Raw genomic sequence first — 16,278 nt, 5'->3', positions numbered from 1 at the left:
TACAGAATACTTCCTGTTTACTGCTGTCTTGCTTAGTGTCTGAACTCTAGGCTCCAGATTCTTGGTTCCATCATACATTTGACTTCAACCCCTAACCAACAAGGTAGTTTAGCTGGGGAACAGCTGCCTTTCAAGATCAACACAGAAAGCCTTCTCTCAATAAGGAAGCCGAGCAAAAGAGGGACAAACAGCTACTGGACCATGAGGGGAGAATTCGAGAGATAAGTGACACCATAAGACGAAACAACATTAGAATAATTGGGATTCCAGAAGAAGAAGAAACAGAGAGGGGAGCAGAAGGTCTATTGGAGAGAATCATTGGAGAGAATTTCCCTAATATGGCAAAGGGAACAAGCATCAAAATCCAGGAGATGCAGAGAACCCCCCTCAAAGTCAACAAGAATAGGTCCACACCCCATCACCTAATAGTAAAATTTACAAGTCTTAGTGACAAAGAGAAAATCCTGAAAGCAGCCCGAGAAAAGAAGTCTGTAACATACAATGGTAAAAATATTAGATTGGCGGCAGACTTATCCACAGAGACCTGGCAAGCCAGAAAGAGCTGGCATGATATATTCAGAGCACTCAACGAGAAAAACATGCAGCCAAGAATACTCTATCCAGCTAGGCTATCATTGAAAATAGAAGGAGAGATAAAAAGCTTCCAGGACAAACAAAAACTGAAAGAATTTGCAAACACCAAACCAGCTCTACAGGAAATATTGAAAGGGGTCCTCTAAGCAAAGAGAGAGCCTAAAAGTAGTAGATCAGAAAGGTACAGAGACAATATACAGGAACAGTCACCTTACAGGCTAATAATGGCACTAAATTCATATCTCTCAATAGTTACCCTGAATGTTAATGGGCTAAATGCCCCAATCAAAAGACACAGGGTATCAGAATGGATAAAAAAACAAAACCCATCAGTATGTTGCCTACAAGAAACTCATTTTAGACGCGAAGACACCTCCAGATTTAAAGTGAGGGGGTGGAAAACAATTTACCATGCTAATGGGCATCAGAAGAAAGCTGGGGTGGCAATCCTTCTATCAGATCAATTAGATTTTAAGCCAAAGACTATAATAAGAGATGAGGAAGGACACTATATCCTACTCAAAGGGTCTGTCCAACAAGAAGATCTAACCATTTTAAATATCTATGCCCCTAACGTGGGAGCAGCCAACTATATCAACCAATTAATAACAAAATCAAAGAAACACATCAATAATAATACAATAATAGTAGGGGACTTGAACACTCCCCTCACTGAAATGGACAGATCATCCAAGCAAAAGATCAACAAGGATATAAAGGCCTTAAATGACACACTGGACCAGATGGACATCACAGATATATTCAGAACATTTCATCCCAAAGCAACAGAATACACATTCTTCTCTAGTGCACATGGAACCTTCTCCAGAATAGATCACATACTGGGTCACAAATCAGGTCTCAACCGGTATCAAAAGATTAGGATCATTCCCTGCATATTTTCAGACCACAATGCTCTGAAGCTAGAACTCAATCACAAGAGGAAAGCTGGAAAGAACCCAAATACATGGAGACTAAACAGCATCCTTCTAAAGAATGAATGGGTTAACCAGGAAATTAAAGAAGAATTGAAAAAATTCATGGAAACAAATGATAATGAAAACACAACAGTTCAAAATCTGTGGGACACAGCAAAGGCAGTCCTGAGAGGAAAATATATAGCGGTACAAGCCTTTCTCAAGAAACAAGAAAGGTCTCAAGTACATAACCTAACCCTACGCGTAAAGGAGCTGGAGAAAGAACAAGAAAGAAACCCTAAACCCAGCAGGAGAAGAGAAATCATAAAGATCAGAACAGAAATCAATGAAATAGAAACCAAAAAAACAATAGAAAAAATCAATGAAACTAGGAGCTGGTTCTTTGAAAGAATCAATAAGATTGATAAACCCCTGGCCAGACTCATCAAAAAGAAAAGAGAAAGGACCCAAATCAATAAAATCATGAATGAAAGAGGAGAGATCACAACTAACACCAAAGAAATACAGACAGTTATAAGAACATACTATGAGCAACTCTACGCCAACAAATTGGACAATCTGGAAGAAATGGATGCATTCCTAGAGACATATAAACTACCACAACTGAACCAGGAAGAAATAGAAAACCTGAACAGGCCCATAACCAGTAAGGAGATTGAAACAGTCATCAAAAATCTCCAAACAAACAAAAGCCCAGGGCCAGACGGCTTCCCAGGGGAATTCTACCAAACATTTAAAGAAGAACTAATTCCTATTCTCCTGAAACTGTTCCAAAAAATAGAAATGGAAGGAAAACTTCCAAACTCATTTTATGAGGCCAGCATCACCTTGATCCCAAAACCAGACAAGGATCCCACCAAAAAAGAGAACTACAGACCAATATCCTTGATGAACACAGACGCAAAAATTCTCGCCAAAATACTAGCCAATAGGATTCAACAGTACATTAAAAGGATTATTCACCACGATCAAGTGGGATTTATTCCAGGGCTGCAGGGTTGGTTCAACATCCGCAAATCAATCAATGTGATAGAACACATTAATAAAAGAAAGAACAAGAACCATATGATACTCTCAATAGATGCTGAAAAAGCATTTGACAAAGTACAGCATCCCTTCCTGATCAAAACTCTTCAAAGTGTGGGGATAGAGGGCACATACCTCAATATTATCAAAGCCATCTATGAAAAACCCACCGCAAATATCATTCTCAATGGAGAAAAACTGAAAGCTTTTCCGTTAAGGTCAGGAACACGGCAGGGATGTCCATTCTCACCACTGCTATTCAACATAGTACTAGAAGTCCTAGCCTCAGCAATCAGACAACAAAAAGAAATTAAAGGCATCCAAATTGGTAAAGAAGAAGTCAAACTATCACTCTTCGCAGATGATATGATACTATATGTGGAAAACCCAAAAGACTCCACTCCAAAACTGCTAGAACTTGTACAGGAATTCAGTAGAGTGTCAGGATATAAAATCAATGCACAGAAATCAGTTGCATTTCTGTACACCAACAACAAGACTGAAGAAAGAGAAATTAAGGAGTCAATCCCATTTACAATTGTACCCAAAAGTATAAGATACCTAGGAATAAACCTAACCAAAGAGACTAAGAATCTATACACAGAAAATTATAAAGTACTCATGAAAGAAATTGAGGAAGACACAAAAAAATGGAAAAATGTTCCATGCTCCTGGATTGGAAGAATAAATATTGTGAAAATGTCTATGCTACCTAAAGCAATCTACACATTTAATGCAATCCCTATCAAAATACCATCCATTTTTTTTCAAAGAAATGGAACAAATAATCCTAAAATTTATATGGAACCAGAAAAGACCTCGAATAGCCAAAGGAATATTGAAGAACAAAGCCAAAGTTGGTGGCATCACAATTCCGGACTTCAAGCTCTATTACAAAGCTGTCATCATCAAGACAGCATGGTACTGGCACAAAAACAGACACATAGATCAGTGGAACAGAATAGAGAGCCCAGAAATCGACCCTCAACTCTATGGTCAACTAATCTTCGACAAAGCAGGAAAGAATGTCCAATGGAAAAAAGACAGCCTCTTCAATAAATGGTGCTGGGAAAATTGAACAGCCACATGCAGAAAAATGAAATTGGACCACTTCCTTACACCACACATGAAAATAGACTCCAAATGGATGAAGGACCTCAATGTGAGAAAGGAATCCATCAAAATCCTTGAGGAGAATGCAGGCAGCAACCTCTTCGACCTCAGCCGTAGCAACATCTTCCTAGGAACAACGGCAAAGGCAAGGGAAGCAAGGGCAAAAATGAACTGTTGGGATTTCATCAAGATCAAAAGCTTTTGCACAGCAAAGGAAACAGTTCACAAAACCAAAAAACAACTGACAGAATGGGAGAAGATATTTGCAAACGACATATCAGATAAAGTGCTAGTATCCAAAATCTATAAGGAACTTAGCAAACTCAACACCCAAAGAACAAACAATCCAATCAAGAAATGAGCAGAGGACATGAACAGACACTTCTGCAAAGAAGACATCCAGATGGCCAACAGACACATGAAAAAGTGCTCCACGTCACTCGGCATCAGGGAAATACAAATCAAAACCACAATGACATATCACCTCACACCAGTCAGAATGGCTAAAATGAACAAGTCAGGAAATGACAGATGCTGGCGAGGATGTGGAGAAAGGGGAACCCTCCTCCACTGTTGGTGGGAATGCAAGCTGGTGCAACCACTCTGGAAAACAGCATGGAGGTTCCTCAAAATGTTGAAAATAGAACTACCCTATGACCCAGCAATTGCACTACTGGGTATTTACCCTAAAGATACAAACATAGTGATCCGAAGGGGCACGTGTACCCGAATGTTTATAGCAGCAATGTCTACAATAGCCAGACTATGGAAAGAACCTAGATGTCCATCAACAGATGAATGGATAAAGAAGATGTGGTATATATACACAATGGAATACTATGCAGCCATCAAAAGAAATGAAATCTTGCCATTTGCGACGACGTGGATGGAACTAGAGAGTATCATGCTTAGTGAAATAAGTCAATTGGAGAAAGACAACTGTCATATGATCTCCCTGATATGAGGACATGGAGAAGCAACATGGGGGGGTAGGGGGATAGGAGAAGAATAAATGAAACAAGATGGGATTGGGAGGGAGACAAATCATAAATGACTCTTAATCTCACAAAAAAAACTGGGGGTTGCTGGGGGGAGGTGGGATTGGGAGAGGGGGAGCGGGCTATGGACATTGGGGAGGGGAGGCGAACCATAAGAGACTATGGACTCTGAAAAACAACCTGAGGGTTTTGAAGGGTCAGGGGTGGGAGGTTGGGGCAACCTGAGGGTTTTGAAGGGTCAGGGGTGGGAGGTTGGGGGAACAGGTGGTGGGTAATGGGGAGGGCACGTTTTGCATGGAGCACTGGGTGTTGTGCAAAAAGAATGAATACTGTTACGCTGAAAAAATAAATAAAATGGAAAAAAAAAAGAAATTCAGTTCCATGAAAAAAAAAAAAAAGAAAAGAAAAAGAAAGCCTTCTCTCCTTCTGCATCTCTACCCCATCTTCTCCCAACACTTAGGAATATGTGCCACTATGACTACTTTGGTTATCATACCTGTCTGCCTTATTTCATTTGAACATTCTGATGAAATACAAAAATATTTTGAAATATTTTGATGAAACAATGAAATACTATTTAATCATTAAAAAAGTAAATCCTGCCATTTGTAACAACATGGATGAAACTGGAACACCTCACGTTGAGTGAAATAAGCCAGACACTGAATAACAAATTCTGCATGTTCTCACTTTTATATGAAACCTAAGAAATGCCAAACACATAAAAGCAGAATATAGAGGGGTGTTGCCTGAGGCTGGAGGGTGGGGGAAAACGGGGAGATGTTGGTCATAGGGTACAAACTTTCAGTCATAAAATGAATGTGTTCTGAAGACTTAATGTACACAGGGTGACCACAGTGAAACACATATTATTGTATACTTGAAATTTGCTAAGAGAGTAGGTCTCACATCTCACCACAAAAGAAAAAGTTTATGCATATAGAAGTTGATATATAATGTTAATTAGTTTGATTTTGGTAATTATTTCATAATATACACATTTATCACAAAACTGCATACACCTTAAATAAGCAAAGTATGTGCCTGTTTACCTCAATAAAGATGGTAAAAGCACAGTTCTACATAAAAATAACACAGTGTTAGTTGATAAAAATGACCAATATTTTTTTCCTTTTCTGTTCCTGTGCCCTTATGTTAATGTCTCTTGAGATATTTGTTTTTGATGGTCTGAAGCTTGTTTTTTAGTAGAATTCTCGAGGAGAACTCATGGGAACAATACTCTCTGAGTTAATGGTTTTTAGTGACAATTTATCTTCCATCTTTATACTTGGAAATTTATTTGGCTGATATAACATCCTTGGATTCTATTTTCGTTCTTTGGAAATATTGAAAATGTCACCACATTTTCTTGTAAAATAAAGTGTTGCCATAGACAATACTGATAATAAACTGATTTTCTTTCACTCATACATGTAATAATTTTGCTGGGGTACCCAGGGTTGTTGTTGTTACTGTTTTTAAGTTGAGAAATTTTACTAAATATACCTCAGATTTCGTGATTCTGGGTCAATTTTTCTTAAGGATGTAATAGGCCTTTTTAAGATGTAGTTTTAAGTCCTTTTGTTTTTTTTTCTTTTGTTTTCAGAGAAATTACTTAAAATTATGATTTTTTGTATTCACTGCTCCCAGACTTTGTTATTCTTCTCTGGGGACACCTTTTATATCATGTGGTGTCTTCTTACATATGTTTAAGCTTCCCACTTCTTCTCAAATCATTTTTTTTAATTCAATCTTCTGTTCACTGATAGTTCATTTTCATTTTTGAAATAATTATTTTAAAATTTTATCTACAAATCTTTATTAAGATCTAATACATACACAGCTGATTCTAATTATGGTTTGTTTTATTTCCTATCTTGTGCCATTATCTTTATGTAGTTATCTTGCTTTGAAATATATTACAATTGTCATCTTCTCTGTGATCATGTGTTCCGGCATGCTTTTCTTGTTGTGGGACTTTCATTCCCCTCTTTACTCTCTTTTTCTTATAAGGTTGTATAAAATTTCATTTGAATCTTCTTGTTACTTGTAACATAAGAAATTAGGATTTCTTCCCCTCGCTTCATGGCTCTCGAGTACCCTCTTCTGTTTTGGTGTGATGTTCAAAATATATTTTCTCTTTGAAAGCCCCTTCCCCTGTTCCTCTCCTCCATGTTGACATGGACTTTCTTTTGTCTATGTAGTATGTCCCTTCAGTGTAGGAATCTTCCTGAAAGAAAGCTTCTCCTGAATGATTTAAGAGTTTCATGAGATTCAAACCCCAGCCCCTTTAGGGCTCCTATCAACACCCTGCATTCACTCCCTTCTGGAGTTGGCAATGTCTCTCCAGTTTGAGCAGCTGTTTTCAAGTTGGCTCTCTAACGTTTCCAGGGAGCATGCGTTGAATCATGCACTTTTTCGTTTGTGTTTTGGGGACTTTCAAGTCTGCTAGATGCCTAGTTATTTCCCTTCGTCTTGCCCTGCAAAGTTTATAGTAATAAAGTGACTATGACTGTTGGGGGTTTATCTCCACATCCTATGTGGCTCATGTCGAAAAAAACATTTTAACTCGTGTTAACATAGACATTTTCCAATTTGGTTGTGTTGTTGGTTTGGATCTTTGTTGCTACATAGATATTGTCTATTTCACAGGGCATTGAAAGTATTTTAAAGATTTTATTTATTTATTTGACAGAGAGAGAGAGAGATCACAAGTAGGCAGGGAGGCAGGCAGAGAAAGGGGGAAACAGGCTCCCCGCTGAGCAGAGAGCCTGATGCGGGGCTCGATCCCAGGACCCTGAGACCATGACCTGAGCTGAAGGCAGAGGCTTAACCCACTGAGCCACCCAGGTGCCCCTGAAAGTATTTTAAATTGTGCTGTTATTTCTATTTTCAAGCATTTCCTTAGATTATCTTATTTGTTACTTTTTTTTTTTTTACAATCCCTGAAGCTATGTAATGTTATTATTCTCATTTCATGGAGGAGACAAAGCTTTAGATATTAATCAAATTTTCCAAGGTCAAGCCTCTAGTAAGAGAAAGCATTGAGATATGAATTTGTCATTCTTGTGCAGAGTACTAACTATCAAACACCCTCACAGGCTGCTTCTAAGTGTAGTTGAAGGTGACAATGGAAGGATAAGTCAGAAGTGAACAAGTGAGGGACAGGGAGGAACCTGAGGCATGCGGAGAGGATGGAATTGTCATAAGCCCTGGTGCTTAGGTTTTGGGAAATTGAAAATGTAGTGTGGCCAGAGGCTTGTGGGCTAGGAAAAAATCATGATCGGACAAAATAAGGGGTATATGATTTAGAACACTGCAGAACAGAACAAAGACTGGATTTTATGGAAGCCCAAGTATTTTTAACATGTGTGCAAAATAGCATGCATGTACAGAGGGATAAATTAAGCATGAGGTATCCTGGACTTTGAATCATTCATAGACTGCAGATCCAAGAGTGGAGGAAGACGGGACATGTATAGAGCATTCATGGTTTGGTGGGATATTAACCAAACATGAAATTAAAGTGGTACCCACAGGGCACCTGGGTGGCTCTGTCAGTTAAGTGTCTGCCTTTTGCTCAGGTCATGATCCCAGGGTCCTGGGATCAAGCCCACACTGAGCCTCACATCGAACTCCCTGCTCAGCAGGAGAGTCTGTTTCTCCTTTTCCCTTTGCCCTGACCATCCCCCCCTCCCCCACAAACGCACACACACACACACACTCACACTCTCTCTCAATAAATAAATAAAATCTTTTTTTTTATTATTATTTATTTATTTTTATTTGCTTATTTACAGCATAACAGTGTTCATTGTTTTGGCATCACACCCAGTGCTCCATGCAGTACGTGCCCTCCCTATTACCCACCACCTGGTTCCTCAACCTCCCACCCACCCCCCCTCCTGCCGCCCCTTCATAACCCTCTGGTTGTTTTTCAGAGTCCATAGTCTCTTATGGTTCATCTCCCCTTCCAGTTTCCCTCAACTCCCTCTCCTCTCCATCTCCCCATGTCCTCTTTTTAAAAAAATGAAGTGGTATCCAATGTGGGGAGAAGCCATGGGAAGTGAACTGGAAAGTTGGAGTAGGTAAGGCCAGTCCTTACCCAGGAGATCATAGGAACTATGGCTTCACCATCACGGTAATCACTGCTGTCAGTTGTCATGGAGACCATGAAGACACATTGTATAATCAGAAACTGAAGAGAAGAACAACAGCTTTAGTTTGAAATAGGAAAACATGTTAAAAAAAAAAAAGCCACATTATCTTAACCATATTATAATATTCAGGCCCTTGCAAGGTCCATGATATATACATGTAAAAATGTTGTGGCAATAATGACTTAACTTCCTTACTCTGTATATCAGCTTGGTTTTATTCCTACCCCTGAGACTTTGTGTGTAGGTTTTGTGATGTCTCTTAGTACACGGTAACATTCTGTACTTTGTCCATTCTTACTCAACAAAACAAATGCATCAAGGAAAACAATGTAAAGGAAAATGCTTGTGACTCAGGTATTATTTTTATATGCATTCAAATGACTAAGGATGTTGAAATCCTTGTACCTCTGTTTATATGACTTAATATGCAACATTACTAAAATAGAAATAAAAATAATATATAAATTAAAGCTGCAGTTTCACATTTCATTATTATATTCCACTATCCCCTTAGTGTTAATAAAAGTCTTATATTTCTATTTAAACTCTGGTTTCTTCTACATTGGGATGTGTGGGAGGTGTTTATGTAAAAACCACTGAATAATGATGAATAATGTGATATAGATCAGGGGACATTCTTACCTTCAAAGAGGTAGTCAGCAATATTTTTAAGGACCTATTTTTAAAAATTCTTACATTGTTCTGAATCATGAGTCATCTCACCACCTCCAATGAGTTGAATGATTGATTATGTCTTATGTATCTTTACATGCCTGATCATCTAGATACAGAATTGTAAGACAGTTCCAAAAAAACCACAGGCATAACTGGACATCTACTCTGTGCCAAGGACTGTTCTTGATATTGGACATTATAGATCTGATAAAGATGCTATCTATACTTGCACTCAGTGAGAAGATAAATTTGTATGCTCAAATGTGGACGTTATAAACCTCTTTAGATAGAACAAATAATGACGTAACTTACAGAGTTTTCTCTTGTGTTAGTCTCCTTTACCTAAAACTTCTGTGAGAGCATTGACTGGGACCTAATCAATTCCACATATCTCAAAGTGCCTGAAACTTATTTTTGTTGAAGTAATTCTTCTGTTGGGAAGACAAAGCAAAAATACCTGAAAAACTTCAACAATGTTATAAAGACACAATGAAAACACCATAATTCAGAAATGATAACAAATATTTGTTTACCTAAATTCCACTATTGGAGGTGATATAAGAAATACAATTTATATTTCCTTTTTTTTAATGGGCCTTGAAAATTTATGGGAAAGTAGCAAAAATGGGCATGAAAACATTTTAGAACTTTTAGAAAGAAACCTACAAACACATGGGAATACAAAATGCGTGTGGTAAGAAGGATAGGGGATGTGGACGGCTCTTTTTTAAGGTATTTTGCTGTAGTCTAACTTAATCTTTGGGAAGCAAGCACACTGCCTTATGGTTAATAGAGGGAAAGGATGTGGTTGAGGTTAGGTGACAGGCAGTGACATCCAAAAAGCTACTGATGTTTGCTTTGCATTTGTCATAAAATGGCCACAATATCTGGCCTAGTGGAGCATTTTTAAAAGATTCCACTCCTGTCCTTAATGATCATAGCATCTCATTGGTCATCAGAAAGCCATTGCTCTCTTACTTCATCCCTTCAGTTAAAGCTGATAGTTTTTGCCTCCAGATTTCTCTCTTGGAGTACTTAGTGGTTTTAGACATGGTTAGCTGTTCTCAGTGAAATGCATTTTTTTTTTAAATTAAAAAAATGTCTATTTTAGTTCATGAAACTGTTAGCAGAGACAAGTCAAATCATTTAGAGAGTGTGTTCTGCTCTATAGCCCATTTGAAATGTCTTCAGTGCCCCTTCAACAGTAAACTGTCAGTTCTCTTCCAACGATTTTACTTTTAGTGCTAACTCCCACCACATGTTTAGGGTCTAATGGCCCTATTTTATTTACTTCTAGTTCCAAAATAATCCCCTTTCCCCAGAACTCTATCTTCTGTGCCTCTAACCATCTTTCATATCCAATGCGCAAAACAGTAATTCACCTGTGAGACCCTGGGACCCTGGCTATGGCCATCTACAGCAGTTTCCTTTTTCCACAATAGCCCACTTAACCTCAGGGAAAATATGAGCAGCCTGGCAGTAGAGAAAGGAAACCAGAGGGATATCCTCACTGAATTTCCAGGCCCCTGGCAGTCATTATAGGAAAGATTATATATAGGAGGAGCACAAGATTGAATTTAGGTTTACTGGAACCTGAGCCAAGAAAGCACTGTGAACTCTTTAAGAAAAATAAAAGCATCCATAATAATCAGATACAAAAATCACTCTTTATTCAAATAAGAAACCAGGAAACTTTGTCTTAGGAATGCAGGTTTAGGAAGGTCTTCGGTCCTGCATCTCTTATAGTCATGAGTCCAAGGAAGAAGACTTTAAGGGATGGGAATATGTTATTCACTAAAAAGGCTCGCAGAGGCATGATGTCTGGCTAGAAGGGAAAACCCCAAGTACAAGCTCAAGTTCACGACTGTAGTCGCAGGAATGTTTTGTTATGTCAAGGAAGAACTCATATAGTTACTGACTGAGATGGTCAAAGAGGGTAAGTAAAAAAATAAAAAGTGAGGAGGCATGCTAGAATATTCCAGTGTATCTACTGGTTAGTACAGGGATCAAAAAAATATCTTTAGGAGAATGACATTTCCAATAGGTGGGTTTTAGATCCTCTTGCTGAAAAGATACAATATAAAAAATTGCACTACTCTCAGCCCAGCCTTCTATCCCCATGAGATCTTCAGTATAGGCTTTTTGCTCACTAGTACACTAGAAGTGAAATAGAGAAAGTACCACATTTTGCATTCAGAAAGTCAACATCAGTAGACACAAGCCAAGCAGAGCTGTATCTAATACTTTACAACCAGAATAAATGTGGTAGTTATGATGGAAATGAAGCAATAAAAGGGGAGAAATCCTTTTTGTGCGTTAACTTAATGCAGAAGCATTTTTGTTCTACCTCTCATCATTCCCCACTTTACAGCTAGAGAAACAAATCAGAAACCCTAAGAGGACATATGCTTTGTACAGTCTAGATTCTATTCATCCCAGAGCATTGAGTCCTTGGACTCCAATCCCAGCTGTCTATGTGCAGACCAAACCACACTTACTTTGATTGGCTTATCTAATCCCTTTTCTTTCCTCTTGGAGATAAAAGGGTTGTCTTTACCCTGCACTAAGATCTGAGCATTGACATCTGCTCAGTATCTGTAAACAGAGCCAGCAGAAACCCCAGAGCATCACATTCTCAAAGACTACACATCACATCAGTGGAACCTTGGTGTGAAGACTTGAGAGTACCTTCTTGTCTGTTCTTTATCCTTGAATTTCCCTGTAGTCCCCAAGGCAGGCTTTTAAGTGGGAATCAACTTGGAAACATGAGCATTGGTAAGACCCTTCTTAATAATGCCATAAGTTTAAATTTAATGATTACATAAGAAGGAGGTGGTTTAAAAAGTCACATTTCTTTTGTTTTGTATTTTGTGGGCAAGAACTCCTTATTTTAAAGGTCTCTCTAAATATTCTAATAGTTTTCATGAACACAATAAAATGCTGAGATTTTATCTCCTCTGTCCTAGAGCCATTTCCTTGACAGATTGTAGGGAACTCCCCCCAGCTGTTCTCTACCTCACTGTGTTATCTATTCAAGCATAAGAAAGACATGTCCCGCAAGATGAGGCTTCTGACTGAGCAGTGTGGCCTAGCAAAAGAAATCCAGCTGGGGCGCCTGGGTGGCTCAGTGGTTTAAACCGCTGCCTTCGGCTCAGGTCGTGATCTCAGGGTCCTGGGATCGAGTCCCGCATCGGGCTCTCTGCTCGGCAGTGAGCCTGCTTCCCTCTCACTCTCTCTGCCTGCCTCTCTGCCTACTTGTGATCTCTCTCTGTCAAATAAATAAATAATAAATCTTAAAAAAAAAATTAAAAAAAAAAAAAGAAATCCAGCTGTTTCTGTTAGCTTCCGGGGTCAGGGAAACCCAACACAAACTTGAGACAGATACAGGTGTGGGGGAAAGTGGTGGATAAAAAGCTGACAGACCTCTCCTGAAATCCTTTGTTCAATTGCAATTGTAATATGCTCTCTTTTCTTTCTGCATATTAAGAATTTAAGTCTGCAATTACCCTAAATGTGTAGTTTTTTAGTTCCAGAAAACATGGAATGCCAAAAAGCCACATTCACAATTCTTTTCTGGTATGTCTCACTCTGTCTCTAGAATCCAGAGTTGATTAAGGAAACTTAAGGTTTACATCACTTCTATCAGATCATGCCCTTAATACTTCTGAGAATCCTTTTGTTCTGCGGAAAGGATTGACTTAGGTCACCTTAATCCTTCCAGAAATTCTTAACAAAGAAGGCACCGCATCTTAGACTTCCCTTGCCCTTAGATAGATTGCCTCTTAAGAGCAGGGTCCAGTTTGGGACCCTATCCTAAAGCTTTGAATAGCCAAAACTTTGAAATAATTAAAAAGTTGTCTATTTTAACTTTGCAAATCTTGGAATGTATAGGCTGTATATATTTTCTCTCAATTATATTGACCAATCTTCTTTCTTTCTATTTATTTATTTATTTATTTTGGTACTCATTTGTTTTGTAATAAGAGCTTCTCAAATTCACCTGGTAACCACCAGCTTACACTTTCAATAATATGACTCAAAACCACGTAGCCAAGGGCTCATGTATCAATCATATCTTCTGTATCCCCAGCTGCCACAGGTGATGGATTTACCAAATATTTTGCCACTCCGTAACATGGGCTACCACTTTTCCAAGCAACCTCTCGATGTTTTCTCACTACTCATTCCCAGTACCAAAGCCAGCATTGTAGATGTCTGTTATGGTAACATGTCACTTCCAATGCCAATTTCTCTATTAGTCAGCAACTACAGAATAATTTTGCAAAATATGCCATGCCAAATATCGACAGCTTGCAACAGCTAGTGTTGATCTTATCTTAGGAATCTGTGTATTGGCCACAGTTAGGCTTACGTAGACTGGCTCAGTTCTAGGCTGCATGACTGATCTATGTCACATATATTCTGAGGTATTTAATGAAGGAACAACAGCTCCGCAGAGCGCAGAGCATGTTCTTCTAATGGCCGCTCACTAGAGTGTCAAAAGACAACCTTTGGAGCACAATTAAAGTTTCTGCTTCCATTATTATCAATTTAAATCCCATCAACCAAAGCACATCACACACCAAAGCCCAAAGAGTCATCTCTGCCCACTGCAAAGGCATCACGAGGGTAGGAGTTATTCTTCTTCTACAGGGAAATAATGAATTAGGACCAATGATTTAATCTACCACAGCATGAAAGTTAGAAAACTCTCATTGACATTGAACAGTTATTTTTTTTATCAAAAGAGCCAAAGAATGGTCCTCTGTACTACGTAACTGAATGTGGGGGTAAGGAGAAAGCCAGTGTACAGAGAAAAAGAAGGATGAAACAGAATAACTTCATAAGGCAGAAATGTGAGGGGCACAGAGGACTCTGTTGATTCCTGACATCTTTCCCAATCCTGCTTCTAGTTCCTTCCTGAGCCCCAGAAGATTTCTTCTGCTTCTTTGAGACCCTGACCTTATTCTTAAAATATATTTCAATGTTGTTCTTAAACTCAATCAAAAGGTTTTCTTATAATTTGAAAATAGACATTACCAGAAATTACATTAGGGTGTTAATGAGGGCAAAGTCCTATATTAGGTCCCCTTCCTGCATGCAACACTCCAGCCCTAGTGAGAAGGAAACTAGTATAGTTGGTCTCTCAGGTCACTTCTAACCTAGAAATTGTGGAGGAGGGCGCCTGTGTGGCTCAGTGGGTTAAGCAGCTGCCTTCCACTCAGGTCATGATCTCAGTGTCCTGGGATCGAGTCCCATGTCAGGCTCCTTGCTCAGCAGGGAGCCTGCTTCTTTCTCCACCTGCCACTATCCCTGCTTGTGGCTCTCTTTCTGTGACAAGTAAAAGAAAGAAAGGAAGAAAGAAAGAAAGAAAGAGAAAAAAGAAAAGAAATGAAATGGTGGAGGAAATTCCTTTGAGGGATCTGGCTGTGTAGGGTCAGGGGGAGGTCCATCCTTTCATCATAATAACACTTGTTACCAATGTCAGTGAAAAAAACCCCAAAAGTAGGTGGATAACTCAGTGTACTCCAATGCTACACAAACTACTCAATGTGTATATACTCTCCTGGGAGAACATAATTATCTAAACATCCATTGTGTACCTTCTTTCAGGGTATAGAATAAACACATTAACTTCAGGACTATTGTCTTTAGTAATGAAAGTATGAAAAAAAAAAGTGGTAAGCCAAAGAATGTAAAGGCAGTGACCCGCGTTTACTCTATAGATGGTAACCTTCGCAGATAGCAATGATGTGTACATACAACACTATTTAAGGATAGAATAGTTTGGGGTTTTTTGGTGTGTTTGTTTGTTTTATTTTTTATTTATTTATTTTTTTCAGGGCACAGGGCCATTTATCCAATCCATTTAATCTACTTTCCTCTTTCTCAGAAAACTAGTTTGCCAGTTGGAGAACCATGTCCTTGGAAATATTGTTGGTGAACACAGCAGAGATGCTGCCTCCTGAGAAAGGACAAGCAGAACACTCGCTCCATCTTGCACCTGCCTGACATGAAGGAGACTTCTTAATTAGTCCAAGAACCCTATTGATAGAAACATGTAAATTCCAGGTTTCTTTTTATACCCTGGAACAAAACCTCCTATCATCTTCCCTTACACTGGTAAGGGCTCTAGAGTTCTTCAGTGTGCATCGAAGTAGTAAACTCAGAAATTTGCTAAAGAATATGGTGTGGCACCAACTTCCAGCTTTCCTGGGTTGGCAGTGATATTTACTTCAAGAAGATTTGGATTGGAATATGATATACACAATGCATTAGTGATATGACACTAAACAAATTAGTTAACCTCTTTAAGGCTTGTGTGTAAAAAAGTGTCCATCTCCATGCTTGCCTATAGAGCCTACCTACAGAGTTGTTTTATAAGAAGATGATACATGGAAATTGATCACCACAGTGGGTAGCCAATAGCAAGATCTGTTTTTATCGCCTTGTGTTTTCTCCTACCCTGCCTTATTGCAATAAGGTTATACATGGACACACTGTGGATGACAGACCTTTTGTAGAAGAAAATAAAGCGTTTCCTCTTGATTTTTTTTAATATATGCTGATCTTGACTTTAGTCTTTAACCAAGTATTCAGTGGATTAAAGCAGTTCTGTCCCTCTCCATGGCTTTCTGGCTTCTGTATTATCTCTCCAGAGTATATTAGAACCAGAGAGAGGTTTGGAGTTATTTGCTGTGGTGGTGGAGAAACAGACAACTGAAAAGATGAGGTGACTTGCTTGAGGTCATTCACAGAGGTAGTAACAAGGCT

Source organism: Meles meles, chromosome 13, assembly GCF_922984935.1.
Source record: "Meles meles chromosome 13, mMelMel3.1 paternal haplotype, whole genome shotgun sequence".
Classification (NCBI taxonomy): Eukaryota; Metazoa; Chordata; class Mammalia; order Carnivora; family Mustelidae; genus Meles; species Meles meles.
The sequence above is the reverse complement of the archived record's forward strand: the minus strand, read 5'-3'. Positions refer to the sequence as shown.